At 33.9% G+C, this 15378-nt stretch overlaps 1 long non-coding RNA gene across 11 annotated transcripts in view; it reads right to left on the bottom strand.

Annotated features, from left to right (window-relative positions):
• LOC147833056 (uncharacterized) overlaps positions 1 to 15378 on the bottom strand; it is a 449341-nt gene that overhangs the window by 86472 nt on the left and 347491 nt on the right. For 2 of the 11 annotated variants that reach the window (XR_015513254.1, XR_015513259.1), the window contains one exon: positions 6216 to 6346. The exons of 7 other annotated variants lie outside the window; for them this stretch is intronic. This is a non-coding gene — a long non-coding RNA (uncharacterized LOC147833056). The remainder of the gene's footprint in view (positions 1 to 6215; positions 6347 to 15378) is intronic. 2 more of the 11 variants (XR_015513261.1, XR_015513258.1) reach the window with 1 other exon arrangement.

Here is a 15378-nt window from a genome sequence, read left to right as displayed (position 1 = left end):
AGGAAGACATTTGGATATTTCAACTTCAACAATGAATTACATAATTAAGAGATTCAAGGAATCTGGAGGAATTTCAGCGCGTCGAGGACAAGGATGCAAGCCTAAGCTGAACAACCATGATCTCTGATCCCTAAGGCGGCACTGCATCATTCATCTCTAGGCAATGTCAGCAAATGGGCTCAGGACTACTTTGGCAAACTTTTGTCAAGTACCATAATACGTATCCACAAATGCCAGTTAAAACTGTGCTGTGCCAAAAGTAAGCCCGATGTTAACAATGTCCAGAAGCTCCGTTGACTTCTCTGGGCTTGAAGGCATCTTGGATGGACCTTCACACAGTGAAAATGTGTACTGTGATCAGATGAATCAGTATTTTAGATATATTTTTGGGAAAAATGGACACTATGTTATGGACCAAAGAAGAAAAGGATCATCCACACTGTTACTAGCAACAAGTCCAAAAGCCAGGCTCTGTCGTGGTATGGGGTTGTTTAAGTGCTGTTGGCAATAGTAACTTGCACTTCTTTGATTGCACCAGTAATGTAGAAAAGTACAATACATTTTTGAGAACAATATGCTCCCTTCCTTTTCACGGACATGCATATTTCAACAAGACAATGCAAAACCACATTCTGCACACATTACAAAGTCTTGGCAGTGGAGGAAGAGGATACAGGTACTTGACTGGCCTGCCTGCAGTCCTGACCGGTCTCCAATAGGGAATGTGTGGCGCATTTTGAAGCACGAAATGTGATAACGAAACCCTGTAGTTTTGCCCACCTTAAGACTTGTTTGCAGGAAGAATGGGACAAAACTACACCTGAAACACTTGATCACTTGGTGTCTTTAGTCCCTAAACGTCTTTTAGGAGTTGTGGAAAGGAATGATAAGATTACTAAGTAGTAAAAGTTTTGTTGTTCCAAATTTTTAAAAATGTTTTGCAAGAACCAAATTAATGAGGATCACTTTAAATAATGTGCTGTTCTATTGTCTGCAAGTAAATATTTTTAGATAGTTATTTTAGTAAAATATTATATGAATTTTTTGTTAACATTTTCTGTTGGCAGTAAGTTGCTGTTGATTCAACACAAAGTTTTTGTACATTTTTATCTATTATGAAGCTCTTTTTTTTTTTGGCTCAGTTATATTGTGACAAGTGCCAAGACAGAAGTTTTGGACTCTTGCATAAACATTGCTTTTTCCACAGCAGCCCAGATTTACACTTCTCTTCTACTGGCTCCATTCACTGCGCCTTCAATCTAAACAGTCACAAACATTACACAATCCATTAAATGTTTATATTCCACCTGTCAGCTCGCAGAGATGTTATATTGTATTTGCCAAAGGTTTTCCTGAAAGGAATCCCTGGCCTTACAAGTTGAGTTTAATGCAGTGCATGATGAAATGCACATGTAATGTTAACCTGGGTTAACAGCTTCAAATGAGCTATTAAATTGCTCATACAGAGACAAATTTTGAGTGCTATTCAAGTGGGTCTTTACAAGTGACTTTTCGTCTCTAATATGTTCTCAAGATATGTGAGAAAACTACTAATTATAGCCTTCAGTCGCGGCTCTCGGTCGAGCTGTAGAGCTGTACATTAAGAGGAACAATGGCTGTACAGTTAGCAAATGTCTGATTTCATTTCTCTCCGTCTATTCATATTGTGGTCACGTTTGCAGATTAACAGACTGATCAGTGTATTCGGAACAGTACCTGAACGCAGAACAGTTCTGCTTGTTCTGAGGTTTTGAATGGACAGATTCACACGTTTTTACCACTTGTTAATGCAACTCAGTTTTATTTTGCCTGCTATTGTTGCCCGCTGTTTGACACACAAACAACATTCAGTACTGGTGTTATATTTTATAAATAATATATATTTCCCAAATGATGATTAACAGAGAAAGAAAAATTTCACAGTATGTTTTTCACAATATTTTTTTCTTCTGGAGAAAGTCTATTTTATTTTATTTCAGCTAGAATAAAAGCAGCCTTTAATTCATAATAGTTCAGGGGGGAATAACAATTCTGACTTCAACTGTATATATGATGAAGTTAAATGAACACATTTAGGTATTCAATTTAGATTATTTTCTAGAAAAAAAAACCTAAAGCTACAATAAAAGGTAATAAAATATACATAATTTTTTACCAACTTTAACTACATTTAAAATGTAAAACTACAGAAAAACAACAGAACATATAACTGAAATTAAAAAAAAAATATTAATAACAATTGTACTTTATTGATAATAAAATAACACTGTAAAGTAGGTCTTTAACTCAATTCCTGGAAAGGCCACAGCTCTGCAGAGTTTTGCTCAAAACCTGATCAAACACAGATGATCCAACTAATGAAGGTGTTCATGACTCTTCTGAACACCTCGATTGGATTATTTGGATCAGCTGTGTTTGATAAGGTTGGAGCAAAACTGCAGAGCTGTGGCCCACCAGGAGTCTAGTTTGAGACCTATGCTTTAAAGAAATACAGGATTTAACAAACATTAAACTTAACTTAAACGTAACTACTTAATTTAATGTGTAACACAAAAATACAATAAACATTGAAAAAATAGAAAATATAAGTATACTCACAATTTGAAACTTAAACTATTTTATAAAAGTAATAATTAAGAAACAAAAAACACAACAAATTAGTTGAACCATAACCACGACTTTTTTTGCTATTCCTGCACAAAATTTTCAAAATATCTGTATATTTACGTAGAAGAATTTTGGGAGTATACGAACTAAAATCTTAAAACATGAAATAAAAAAAATAAAAAAACTTACTTTTAGGTTTAGAATATTAAGACAGAGTATATCACTTTACACACTTTACGGTCACACTTTAAAATAAGGTTCATTAGTTATTATACTTACTAACATCAACTACGTATGAACAATACTTGTAAAGCATTATTAATCATCAACATTTACTTATGCATTATTAACATCTAAAGTCATGCTTGTTAACATTAGTTAATGCACCAGACCTTAACATGAACTTACAATTAACAACTTTATTTATTTTTTTATTAATTAACGTTAACTAACATAAACAAACATTATAGTAAATGCATTGTTGATTGATTGCTCATTTTAGTAAATGCATTAACTAATACTAACTAATACAACCTTACTGTAAAGTGTTACCAATGAAACATATAAAAAAAAATTAAAATAAATAAACAAATAATAATAATCTAATAAAAAAAGTGAATTAATATATATTTACGGGGCGAGGCAGTAGCGCAGTAGGTAGTGCTGTCGCCTCACAGCAAGAAGGTCGCTGGGTCGCTGGTTTGAACCTTGGCTCAGTTGGCGTTTCTGTGTGGAGTTTGCATATTCTCCCTGCCTTCGCGTGGGTTTCCTCCGGGTGCTCCGGTTTCCCCCACAGTCCAAAGACATGTGGTGCAGGTGAACTGGGTAGGCTAAATTGTCCGTAGTGTATGAGTGTGTGTGAATCTGTGTGTGGATGTTTTCCAGAGATGGGTTGCGGCTGGAAGGGCATCCGCTGCGTAAAAACTTGCTGGATAAGTTGGCGGTTCATTTCGCTGTGGCGACCCCGAATTAATAAAGGGACTAAGCCGACAAGAAAATGAATTAATATATATTTACACATATTTACATGAATAAATAAACAGATTCAGTGATGGGCTGAAATATCTGCTGATTTTTGCTGTGTGCAGATTCCGTGTGAGCCTAACCATAACTACGATGAAAATGAGGAATATTAATTATTTAAACTAATAACAATAACAACTTATTTGTTTTTTAAATGTTAAATATTATTCTCTAACAACATTCTCAACTTTCTAAACATTGTAGTGTGTATATAGCTTTCATCAGTCTCTCGTGCAATCAGATTTTCGTATAATATTGTAATATATATAATACGTGCTGCATTTAAATCCTTTTGTTGGCATTTTAATGGTTACACTTTTCCACCACAGAAACCCAAGTGTTGCAGCACAGAATGAAAATGAATATATTTTATATTGTGACAACATTGTTTTTTTTCTTTGTGGATACAGTGTGTGGAAGAAAAGATCAGCGCTGTAAGTGAAACTTTGAGCAATTACCTTGACAAGTAAGTGATTTCATGACAATGTATGATCAATGTAGTCTTTTACTACAAAAGGCCTGTTCTGACTGATTCCAAGCTTTCAGAAATAAATCGAAATGAACGAGAGCTGCTTGAATGGAAACTGTATTTTCATTTTACTTTCTGAATAGAACACACAACTTCTGGAAAGTAATTAGATGGCCATTTTCATTGGGAAAGCTGATTTGTTTGTGTATACAGTGAGCTTCAGACGTTGGAGAATATTGCATTGGGATTACGAGATTTTTCTTAAAAACATGGACTTTTAGGAGCTGAGTGAAATAATATTTTATCATTAAAACAAATGGGAAAAGATAAAAAAACACTACATTGAAAGAAAAAAAATGCTAACTCTTTATGACAAAGATTTCATGATATAAATAGTAAACGTCCAACATGAACAATACTTTAGCATTTTATAAGTTTATTTGACATTAATTTGAACATAAAATACAATTTTGAATTTTAACAATTTGCAAATATTGTTTAATGGTAATAAGCTAACATGAACTAACAATGAACAGTTGTAAATGCTAAAGTTTTGAAATGCTGTAAAAATAGTTGATGTTAGTTATGCATTCATTTATAATAACTAATGGACATATCATAAGTAATAATTTGAGCAATAACATAAAAAAATAACAATTGTATCGGTCATTGGTTACTTGTGTGAACCTTATAATATATAATGGGCATTATTGTATAACGAGGAACAAGAAGAAGAAGAAGAAGAAGAAGAAGAAAGAAAGAAAAAGAAAGAAAAGATTATTGGTTGACTAAACCTGCAGCAAAACTTCACGTGTATTTAAAATCAGAACAAAATTTCATCATTCATGAATAAAGACATTTGTGATTTTCTTTTCGGCTTAGTCCTTTTATCAATCAGGGGTCGCCACAGTGGAATGATTCGCCAACTTATCCAGCATATGTTTCATGCAGCGGATGCCCTTCCAGCCGCAACCAAGCACTGGGAAATATCCACACACTCCCATTCACACTCACATAGAGCCAATTAAGCTTATTCAATTCAATAATAGCGCATATCTTTTGGCTGTAGGGGAACACCTGGAGGAAACCCACGCGAACATGAGGAGAACATGCAAACTCCACACAGGCATGCCAACTGACTCAGACAGGGCTCAAATTAGTGACCTTTTGCTGTAAGGCAATCGTGCTTCCCATTGCGCCACTGAGACAACCCACACATAACTTTAACTAACCCTAAAATAAAATGTATATATTTTAGATACATGTAAATATATATATATATATATATATATATATATATATATATATATATATATATATATATATATATATATATATATATATATACATGTATATATATATATATATATATATATATATATATATATATATATATATATATATATATATATATATATATAAATATTTTTTATAAAAATCTTATATCCATACGTTAAATTCAGTTGTCAATAAAATCATTCTTGTTTTTTTTTTAATATAACCTTACAAAAAAGTTAAAAAACGAATATATATATATATATATATATATATATATATATATATATATATATATATATTTATATATATATATATATATATATATATATATATATATATATATATATATATATATATATATATATATATATATATATATATATATATATGTGTGTGTGTGTGTGTGTGTGTGTGTGCGTGTGTGTGTGTGTGTGTATACATTTGCTATATGTTTATATGTTTAAACTAATTATTTAAATTAAGCTCATACAACACAATTCTTGAGCTTCTAGGGGGGGACAAACTAATTGCTTTTTCAATCCACTTCAATAGGTTTTCAAAACGCATTTTATTCTTATGTTATAACATTTCTGAAACTTGACAAAAACACACAAAATTATTACAAACCTTAGACTTTAAACGAAAACCACAATATATGAAATAAAAACAAGCAAAAATCATAGCATCTGACTAATGTAACACAGGCTCATTCTGAAAATGTAACCCTAAATTAATTTCTGAAGAATGCAAATTATGTAGCCAGAAGTAAGTATGGCTGCATTTCGTTTTTCAAACAAACGCTATGGGGCGTTATAACACCGTTCCTTTTCGCGCTTACCAGATCACCGCTTACTTCTGCATGGACGGCTTTTCCATGTTACCCGTTTGTCCAGTAATTCGCTATGTACGTTGGCAAATTTGACACGCAGAGAGGAGTTGACCACCCAGATGGAGCTCGAGTCCAGAAAGCTGATAGGACAAAATAAAAAAAAAAATAAACAAGTAAATAACTTGTGTAAATAATGTGTGAGAATGGGGTAATATCTGAAAATGTGGTACAAATCAGGCAAGGGCTGTTTTCTTTCTGAATTGCTTTTAAAAACACTCTCGGTTGGGTTTAAGGAAGTGGGCGGGTCTATTGGTGCTTTTGAAAACACAGTTGGTTGTGTTTAGAGAAGGAGGAGGGTGGGTCAGTCAATTGGTCAGTCAGTCATTCAGTCAGTAGACAGCAACCTGTTGTGGATTTACGTGAGAACAGCAGGCATGAATGGCACTCGTGAGAGAAATTTGAGATCTGAAAAAGCGTACACAGCGGTCTCTGGTGGATTCTCGGAAACAAAAGCTGCAAAAAAAAAGTCTGTCCTGGGATGTATTTGGCACTCTTCAGAAATGTATACAGCAGTAGATTTTCAAATTGAGCCTGGTTTGGACTGATGGTATTAATTTAGAAATAAATATATAAACAACAAACAACAGATGTAACACTTAGCAATAGCAAAAATGACATTAAAAAAAAGCATGTCCTGTTACACTGTATACCTGAAATACGGCCAAACTTTCTTGACTTTAGATTTATATGTGCTGGTCATAAGTTATATATTCATTCATTCATTTTCTTTTTGACTTTTATGGTTGCCACAGCGGAATGAACCGGCAACTTATCCAGCTTATGTTTACGCAGCGGATGTCCTTCCAGCTGCAACCCATTACCGGAAAACACCCATACACATACTTACCCAATTCACCTATAGGGGGAAACCGGACAAAAACGCCAACTGACCCAGCCGGGGCTCGAACCAGTGACCTTCTTGTTGTGATACAATCGTGCTACCCACTACGCCACAGCGACACCCTAAGTACTATATGTTATATCGTAAATATAAACTGATTTCTACACAATTAATTTACTATTATGAAGGAACTTGTCTTGACCCTCCATGCTAATGGATATTTAAACATGAAACACACAGAGGGAGAGAGAGTGAGAGAGACAATAAGAAGGTATACGAGCCGTGTGTGCTTGATGAATCACAGCGGGGAAGATTTTTATCCATGTTACTCACTGCTATCTTATCAATGCAGCAATCAGTAAGCTAATAGTCATATAATGTAACATCGCTGGAAATGGCCAGTCATTTAAACGTCACTCCTGACAATCCTGTATAACCTTGGTTTAAATTACTGAGCAGGTTACGATTTGATCAGATTTACATCTAATTTTAACATAAAGGAGACATATCATGAAAATATCATAAAAATAAAAACTTTTTCATTTTTTAAGACCTATAATCAGGTGCCTGGTGCATCTGCCAACCCAGAAAACACGATAAAGGACAAACTTATTTACTTTGTTTAGGAGAGTCTTTCTCTGCAAGCATGAGGAAAAACTTTCTTCTAGTGACGTATGAAGCGGATCTTCTTATTCATTACCAGGGGCAGATTTAGTGATTTAAGGGCCCTAAGCAATTCCAGCCACGGGGCCCAACAGTCCTAATTTGCACAGCTTTTTATTTATTTATTTAGCTGTCTTTTTCTTATATATCTCTATCTTGTTTTTTTAGGTTTTTTCTTAATGCAGTCTCTATATAATAAGTTATTTGTAGGCTTAAAATTGAGTTCACAACTAAAAATAATAAATAAATTCCTTTTTAAAAGTAAATCTTCATCTGATGTTATAATTCATTAAATTACATTAGAAAACTTATCGAAAATAATAGGTTTTTGTTGGGGCCCCCCAGATGTACTGGGGCCCTAAGCAGATGCTTACCTAGGCTTATTGTTTAAATCTGCACATTTCCTCCCACAGTACCACCATTTCTGTATAGCAGATAACATTTACAAACAATTATGGACAATACAATGTCCTCAGTTCAGATGTTGAGAGTCTATGGTGACTCTTACAAAACAACAGGACAATTGTCATGTTTTTCTTTATAGCAGACTCCTGAAACACTCAGTGTGGATAATTCATAAATTATTATGCACTAAAGAGTGATGGATTATTTTCCACTTGTTTGTGAAGATAAGTAGAGTAACTTGCTAGTCAACAACTTTACTCAACTACACACATAAATCCACTAAACCAGTGTTTCTCAACCATGCTCCTAAAGGACCACCAGCTCTGGACATTTTTCATGTCTCTAAACACACCTGATTCAGATCATCAGCTCATTAGCAGAGATTGAATTAGCTGAAATAGGTGTGACATACAAAGGAAACATCCAAAACATGCAGTGTTGGTGGTCTTCCAGGAACATGATTGAGAAACACTGCACTAAGCCTTCAGAAAAGTCCCGGTTAAGTCTAGAAGTTGTAAGCGCCATCATTTAAGGCATTAATCCACTACTGGTTATTTCTGACATTTTGGCTGTTTCAGATTTGCTTATTTTGTTGTTTCTAGAGTATCAGAATAGTGTGTACAGGCTCCGCCCCCTTCTAAAAAGCAACAGCTCATTTGCATTTAAAGATACACACAAAAAACAACATGTTTATGCTCTTACTCATTTGACACAAATTTATAATTTCACACCTTTCGAGTAACCCAAAGTTCTATTCTGAATGGATAATGAAAATAAAAAGGGATATCAGACCTCATTTTCAGCCAAGTTAAGTGAAATGGTTTTCTTTCCCAAACACACATTTTAGATGCCATTAATCAAACTCAAGTAAATGAACTCATTCTTTTACTATATTAGATTTGTTATGATACTGAATTTCAGTGCTAAAATAAAAAAAAAAATCTATTTCCCGCTAACATTTAAGCACTGTTGAGTGCATTCTTAAACACCGCTGATTTGCCATAGTACTCACCAGTTTCTCACAGAAATTACTGTGATTGGCTCTGAAAGAGGTCAGTTCACCGCACTTTACCAATGTTTACCAAGTGCAAACACAGACAAGCAACCGACCTGTATTTGTGTTAGACCCCATACTGTACCTCTGGGTTTCTCCCCACCACAGCCTCACTTTCGTTTTTTAAAATGGAGGGCGTGTGAAACAAGCGTATAATAGATCTTCTGTGAGGCATTTTGAGTGTACAGTATGTCTTTTAAAGTATAAAGTATATTAGAACATCAGTGAAATGGCATCTGCTTTATTCTGCATTATACAAGCCATGAAATGTCACTGGAATGTAAAATAAAGAAAATATGGAATATTGTCTAATGCAGTCACTGTAAACAATCGCACATCCTTGAATAGAAGGAATTGTTTGAGCAACTAGGCCGTGGATAAAAATCTCTCTGTGTGAAATGCATAGTATTAGATATGAAGTAATGAAGTACATGGAGAAACACAAAGCTGAAGGAATTCAAAGCTGAAAGAGTGTAGCGGTGAAATAGTCTCTAATCATGTAAATGACACCCAGGCCATATGAAAACATCTTGTGCGTTAATAACAGTGTGTTAAAGGTCAGCGTCACTGATATCACGTGCACACAGAACGAGAAAAGAAAGAGCACTATTTTTTTTTCCAACCACAAATGTCATCTCTCTGATCTCTGGAGCATTAGAGTTGTGCACACGGGGTCTTTTTAACAGAACCGTTGAGAGTTTGTGTGTGATATTTGAACATATTATTCACTGTCTGTGCTGCTGCCACTAATGTTGATACATGCTAAGCGACTCAACTTTTGATTCATCAGACTTAATGGTTCCACAAAAATATGAACAGCACAACATTCAGCATGTCTATAAAATATTCCATGAGCAAATTAGCCTATTAAAATGATTTCTGAAGGACCGTGTGACCAAGAAAACTGTTGTAGATTTCAAATAATTCAGTATTTTATTATCACTAATACATTTATTATTAAAAAGGTATTACCATCACATAATTATTATTATATTTATATTAATAATATTATATTATTCATAAAGTAATATCACACATATATTTTAATAAACAGTTAAAATTTGTTTATTTTTATATATATTTTTTCAAATACTTACCAAGTGTCATTTAATGTAAATACGAATTTATAAATATAGTTTTAATAAATCTTTTCAAAAAGCTCATTTTTTTCATGATGACAGTACACAATATTTTACTAGTTATTTTACAAGATACTAGTATTCAGCTTAAATTGCTAGTTTAGCAAGGTTAGCAAATCATTTGACAACAGTGATTTGTGCTGTAACCAATTAAAAAATAACAATAATAAAATATGCAATTCTTAAGGCGGCTAATAATATTGACCTTAGCAGTTTTTTCTTTTTTTTTTTTTTATTCCAGCCAAGCTAAAAGAAATGAGACATTCTTCAGAAGATTTCCTGAAGAAATTCGGACACGGTTGAAATCAGAATTATTAAACTCCCTGAATTATTTGCCCCCCTGTTTTTTTCCCCTAATTTCAGTTTAACGCAGAGAAGATTTTTTCAACACATTTCTAAACATGATAGTTTTAATAACTCATTTCTAATAACTGATTTCTTTTATCTTTTCCATGATGACTGAACATAATATTTGACTAGATATTTTTCAAGACACTTCTATACGGCTTAATAACCTTTGGGTATGTTTTTTTTTTTATTTCAAACTACTTATATTCCTACCAAAACAAAACAAATATGACTTTATCCAGAAGAAAAAAAAATGCTATTGTTAATACAGTGAAGATTTCCTTTCTCCGTTAAATATCACTTAATTAGTAAAATTAGTATTTTAGGCTTGTGTGTGTAGTTCCAACACAATCTCACGGCAATTCGTAACTTTTTCATTTAGTGGCTAATTCGTATGAATTCGTACGATCTAATTCGTACAATTTAGTACGATTTGCTTATCCCTTAATGACGGTTGGGGTTAGGGGTGGGGTCAGGTGCCACGCCTCCTTTTTAAAATTGTACCATTTCGTACGACTGAACTTACATCTAATGAATTAGCCACTAAACTGGCAAAACGTAAAATACTTAATTTTTCTCGTGAGATCAGGCTGGTAGTTCCAGTAATTTCACTCTTAGTGCAAAGAATATGTTATTTCAATGTGTTTAAAATGAAATAACTGAACAAAAACATGGAAAGTTGAGAAAAATGCTAATTTTAGAGGAAATTTTCAAAGGTTTTTGCATCTGAACTCTTCATTTAATTAATTTTTCTCCAGCTTAGTCTCTATTTTAAAGGTCACCACAACAGAATAAACCGCCAAAACAATTCCAGTATATGTTTTAAGCAGCGGATGGCCTTCCAATCGCAAGCCAGTATTAAGAAACACCCATACACACTCATTCACATACACAAACACTACACACAATTTAGTTTATTCAATTCACCTAAAGTGCATGTCTTTGGACTGTGGGGCAAACCAGAGCACCCGGAGGAAACCCAAACGAACACGGGGAGAACATGCAAACTCCACACAGATATGTCAACTGACCCAGCCGGGACTCAAACCAGTGACATTTTTTTTTTGAGGTGACAGTGCGAACCACTAAGCCACCATGCCACCCTCAAGAATAAACATTTCACAGAAAGGCTAATAATTTTGTCCTCAACTGTACATATGGCATGTGATATAAATAATCTCTCTCAAGTTGATTGATTGATTAATTAAATCTATTGTCGAGTACTTTAAAGCTGTGAGGCTGGTGAAATAGCCCTGAATATCAGTCTCAGGACTCCTCAGTCAGTGTTGATAATGTTAAAACAACTGTGGCATGAGTTCTGCCTTTGTGCGTCTGAAGTGCTATAAACAAAGAGGAGTCCACATCACTGCTATAATAGCCCCACAGTGTTACAAAGGGCCCAATGCGTTATCTTGACAGCGGAGGGAGAATCTTTTTGTCTGAGTGCTGTAGTGTTGTCAAGCACACACTGGCTCAAAGTGTGCGCTCGGCTCTGTTGGAGAGCCGCTGTATTACACGCCTGCTGCCGTACATCTGCCTGAAATCACCATCCCCACCCGAGGCCTTTAGCATGATTTGCCCCATACCTTTACAAACAATCTCTCGCTAATGTCCCAGACTCTCTGTATAACGTGCCGCTGCGCCGTTCCTTTGGCTGAATTCCACATCTACGAACAGCTCCGTCCAATTTTATGCTTTCCTATGATGGTTTCACACAGATGATTGTGATTACAGTGAATCTGTCCAAATACAAACAGGTGATGAAGTGATTTAACAAGGCCAAATCTCACGTGAGGTCAGAATGTGATTGAAATTGCGAGTGTTTTAAATCCAATAGCCAGAGGATCTTTTATAACTGGATTTGAGGGCATTATGGCTGTATGGGACATTACCAGACACAAATGACCAGTAAGAGGATTTTGACATTGTGTGAACTGGTGACCATCTCTGGAAATTAATGCAGGGATTTGTATGCACAAAAAGCAATGTATATTATGCTGCTACCAGGATTTAAGGTCGATAGATAGATAGATAGACAGACAGACAGACAGACAGACAGACAGACAGAGAGATAGATAGACAGATAGATAGATAGATAGATAGATAGATAGATAGACAGACAGACAGACAGACAGACAGACAGACAGACAGACAGACAGACAGACAGACAGACAGACAGACAGACAGACAGACAGACAGACAGACAGACAGACAGACAGACAGACAGACAGATAGATAGATAGATAGATAGATAGATAGATAGATAGATAGATAGATAGATAGATAGATAGATAGATAGATAGATAGATTTTACTTTTACTTGAGTATAGATTTTAGATACTCTACCCACCTCTAAATAAAGATGCCAATAATGTGGATGAATTACTTAATAGATAAATTGATAACTTTGTGCTGACTCGAGTTGCAACCTGTTTCAGACTCTTCATTCAATTCAATGACCTGGTTCATTCAGTTTTCTGAAAAGGACTAAACGAATCAAGAGTCAGAAACCATCACACTGGATCTTTTTCCTGAGGCTGTGGAATATACGTTAGATGATATAATGGTGTAATGGTTTATATTGGTGTAAATAATATTCATTATCTTGCACAAACTTTCTTGTTTGTTTAACTTCTTTGGATCTCAATGTATCAGGAGTGTCAGATTTTAAGATTCTTTTGCATGTACTGTATATACTCTCCATGTGGCAGAATTAAGCATGACTTGCATTTTATGAATTATTATGAAGCATTTTCTGATATAAAAGAAAAATTATTTCAATGGCCTACTGATTAGAAAAAAAATATATATCACCTACATCTTAGATGGCCTGTGGGTGAGTATGTAATAACAAATTGTAATTTTTTAGTAAACTATCCCATAAATGTATTATAATTCTTCTTAAGCTAAATATTATTATTATTATTATTATTATTATTATTATTATTATTATTATTATTATTACACAAATTGTATTTTATGAATACAGTTACTTCAGTCAATATTAGGTTGAACTGAAGAATTAAGATGAATAGTATATTAGATATTTAAATATTATATTTAGATGTTTGAGCAATTTGGTATTTTTAAAGGATATTATTTTATATTGTATTGTATTGTATTGTATTGTATTGTATTGTATTTTACTGTATTATATTATATTATATTATATTATATTATATTATATTATATTATATTATATTATATTATATTATATTATATTATATTATATTATATTATATTATATTTAGACATGATAAATGCATTTTCTCTGTAGTCTCTAGTTTGACTTTCATGTTTTCCCTAGTATATGCACTAGGGGAGCCCTACTCCTCTGTTGAGATTTTCACAGTGCAGCCCTCTTGCACAGGACATCCATGTGCTGAAAACACTACTTACCACTGATCTGAGAACAGTGTAGGTCAGTTTCATTTAGCAATCTGCATTGTTATCAAAAAGCTAAGGAAAAAAAGCAACATAAAAAAGTCTGTCCTCATTTACTTATCCTTATGTTGATCAAAACCAGTTTGAGAGTTCAACAGAAGTAAAAGTAAAAGGATTTGGAACAAGTCAAGCACTTGAGTATATTAGTAATTCATTTTTGATTGAACTATCCCTTTAAATTTAAGTCCTAATGAAAATATAAATACAAAACTAGCATTTGGTTAGTGCATCTATATTTAAGTTTAATTATTTTAATAATTCTTATACTTAAATTTTATATAAAACATTACAATAATGCCTAGTTTATTAAGTAAAATAATCAGAAAAACCAAATGACTAGCCTAAAAACAACATCGATGCAATATACTGCTCTTTAAATGCTTTTGTGTGAATCTATCGTTCCTCACTCCTCTTTTCTCCCTCCCTCTTTTCACCTGCTCACACAAGACAGTGTTTCCTCAGAATGCACGTTTACACCTTTAAATAAATATATAACCGTATACCATCAGCCGAGACAATCCTGTGTTGTTCTAAACATGAGAATTCATCCATTCAAGCATTAAATACTGGTGTAAAAAAAGCAGGCAGAGCAGATCCAGGCCCTCGCTGCTCTTCAAGACACAAACTGACAAAAGAGGGCAGTATGATGACATTGACAAAGTGGACAAACTTTTACTCTTTGATTTGAAGCCAGTTGCTGGAGTGGAGTTTGCGTTTGCATGTGTGTGTGTGTGTGTGTGTGTGTGTGTGTGTGCGTGTTTGTGTTTTGTCTGAGCACAGAATGTTGATGAAAAGAACTGCAGTGAAAAGTGGACACTTCAAAAGATGAGAGGCAGAATCAAGGACTTACTTTATGCCATTATTCAGAGCGTATAACCAAGATCAAATGTTTATTGAGCGCTGAGATAACAGCACACCTTCCAAATTTAACCGCTGTCAGACTCGCCTCCGTTTTCTGTCATTTCCACACAAAACCCCAAAACGTCAAAATTAAAATCAATTGACAACACCTGTAGGGAAATAGAGGGCTTTCATGGGCTAAAATAATGATGTTTGCAAATTAAATACACTACCAGCGATTTTTAAAAGGCAATTGTGTTGTGATAAATACACCCCATTTAAAAGTTTGTGGTCTGTAAGGGTTTTCTGTCATTCTGAATGTCTCTCTCACTCAATAAAACTGCATTTACAGTAGTTGTACAGTAAATATAAAATACA

This window comes from Danio rerio, chromosome 17 (genome assembly GCF_052040795.2).
Source record: "Danio rerio strain M-AB ecotype USA chromosome 17, GRCz13ab, whole genome shotgun sequence".
Taxonomy (NCBI): Eukaryota; Metazoa; Chordata; class Actinopteri; order Cypriniformes; family Danionidae; genus Danio; species Danio rerio.
The sequence above is the reverse complement of the archived record's forward strand: the minus strand, read 5'-3'. Positions and strand labels throughout refer to the sequence as shown.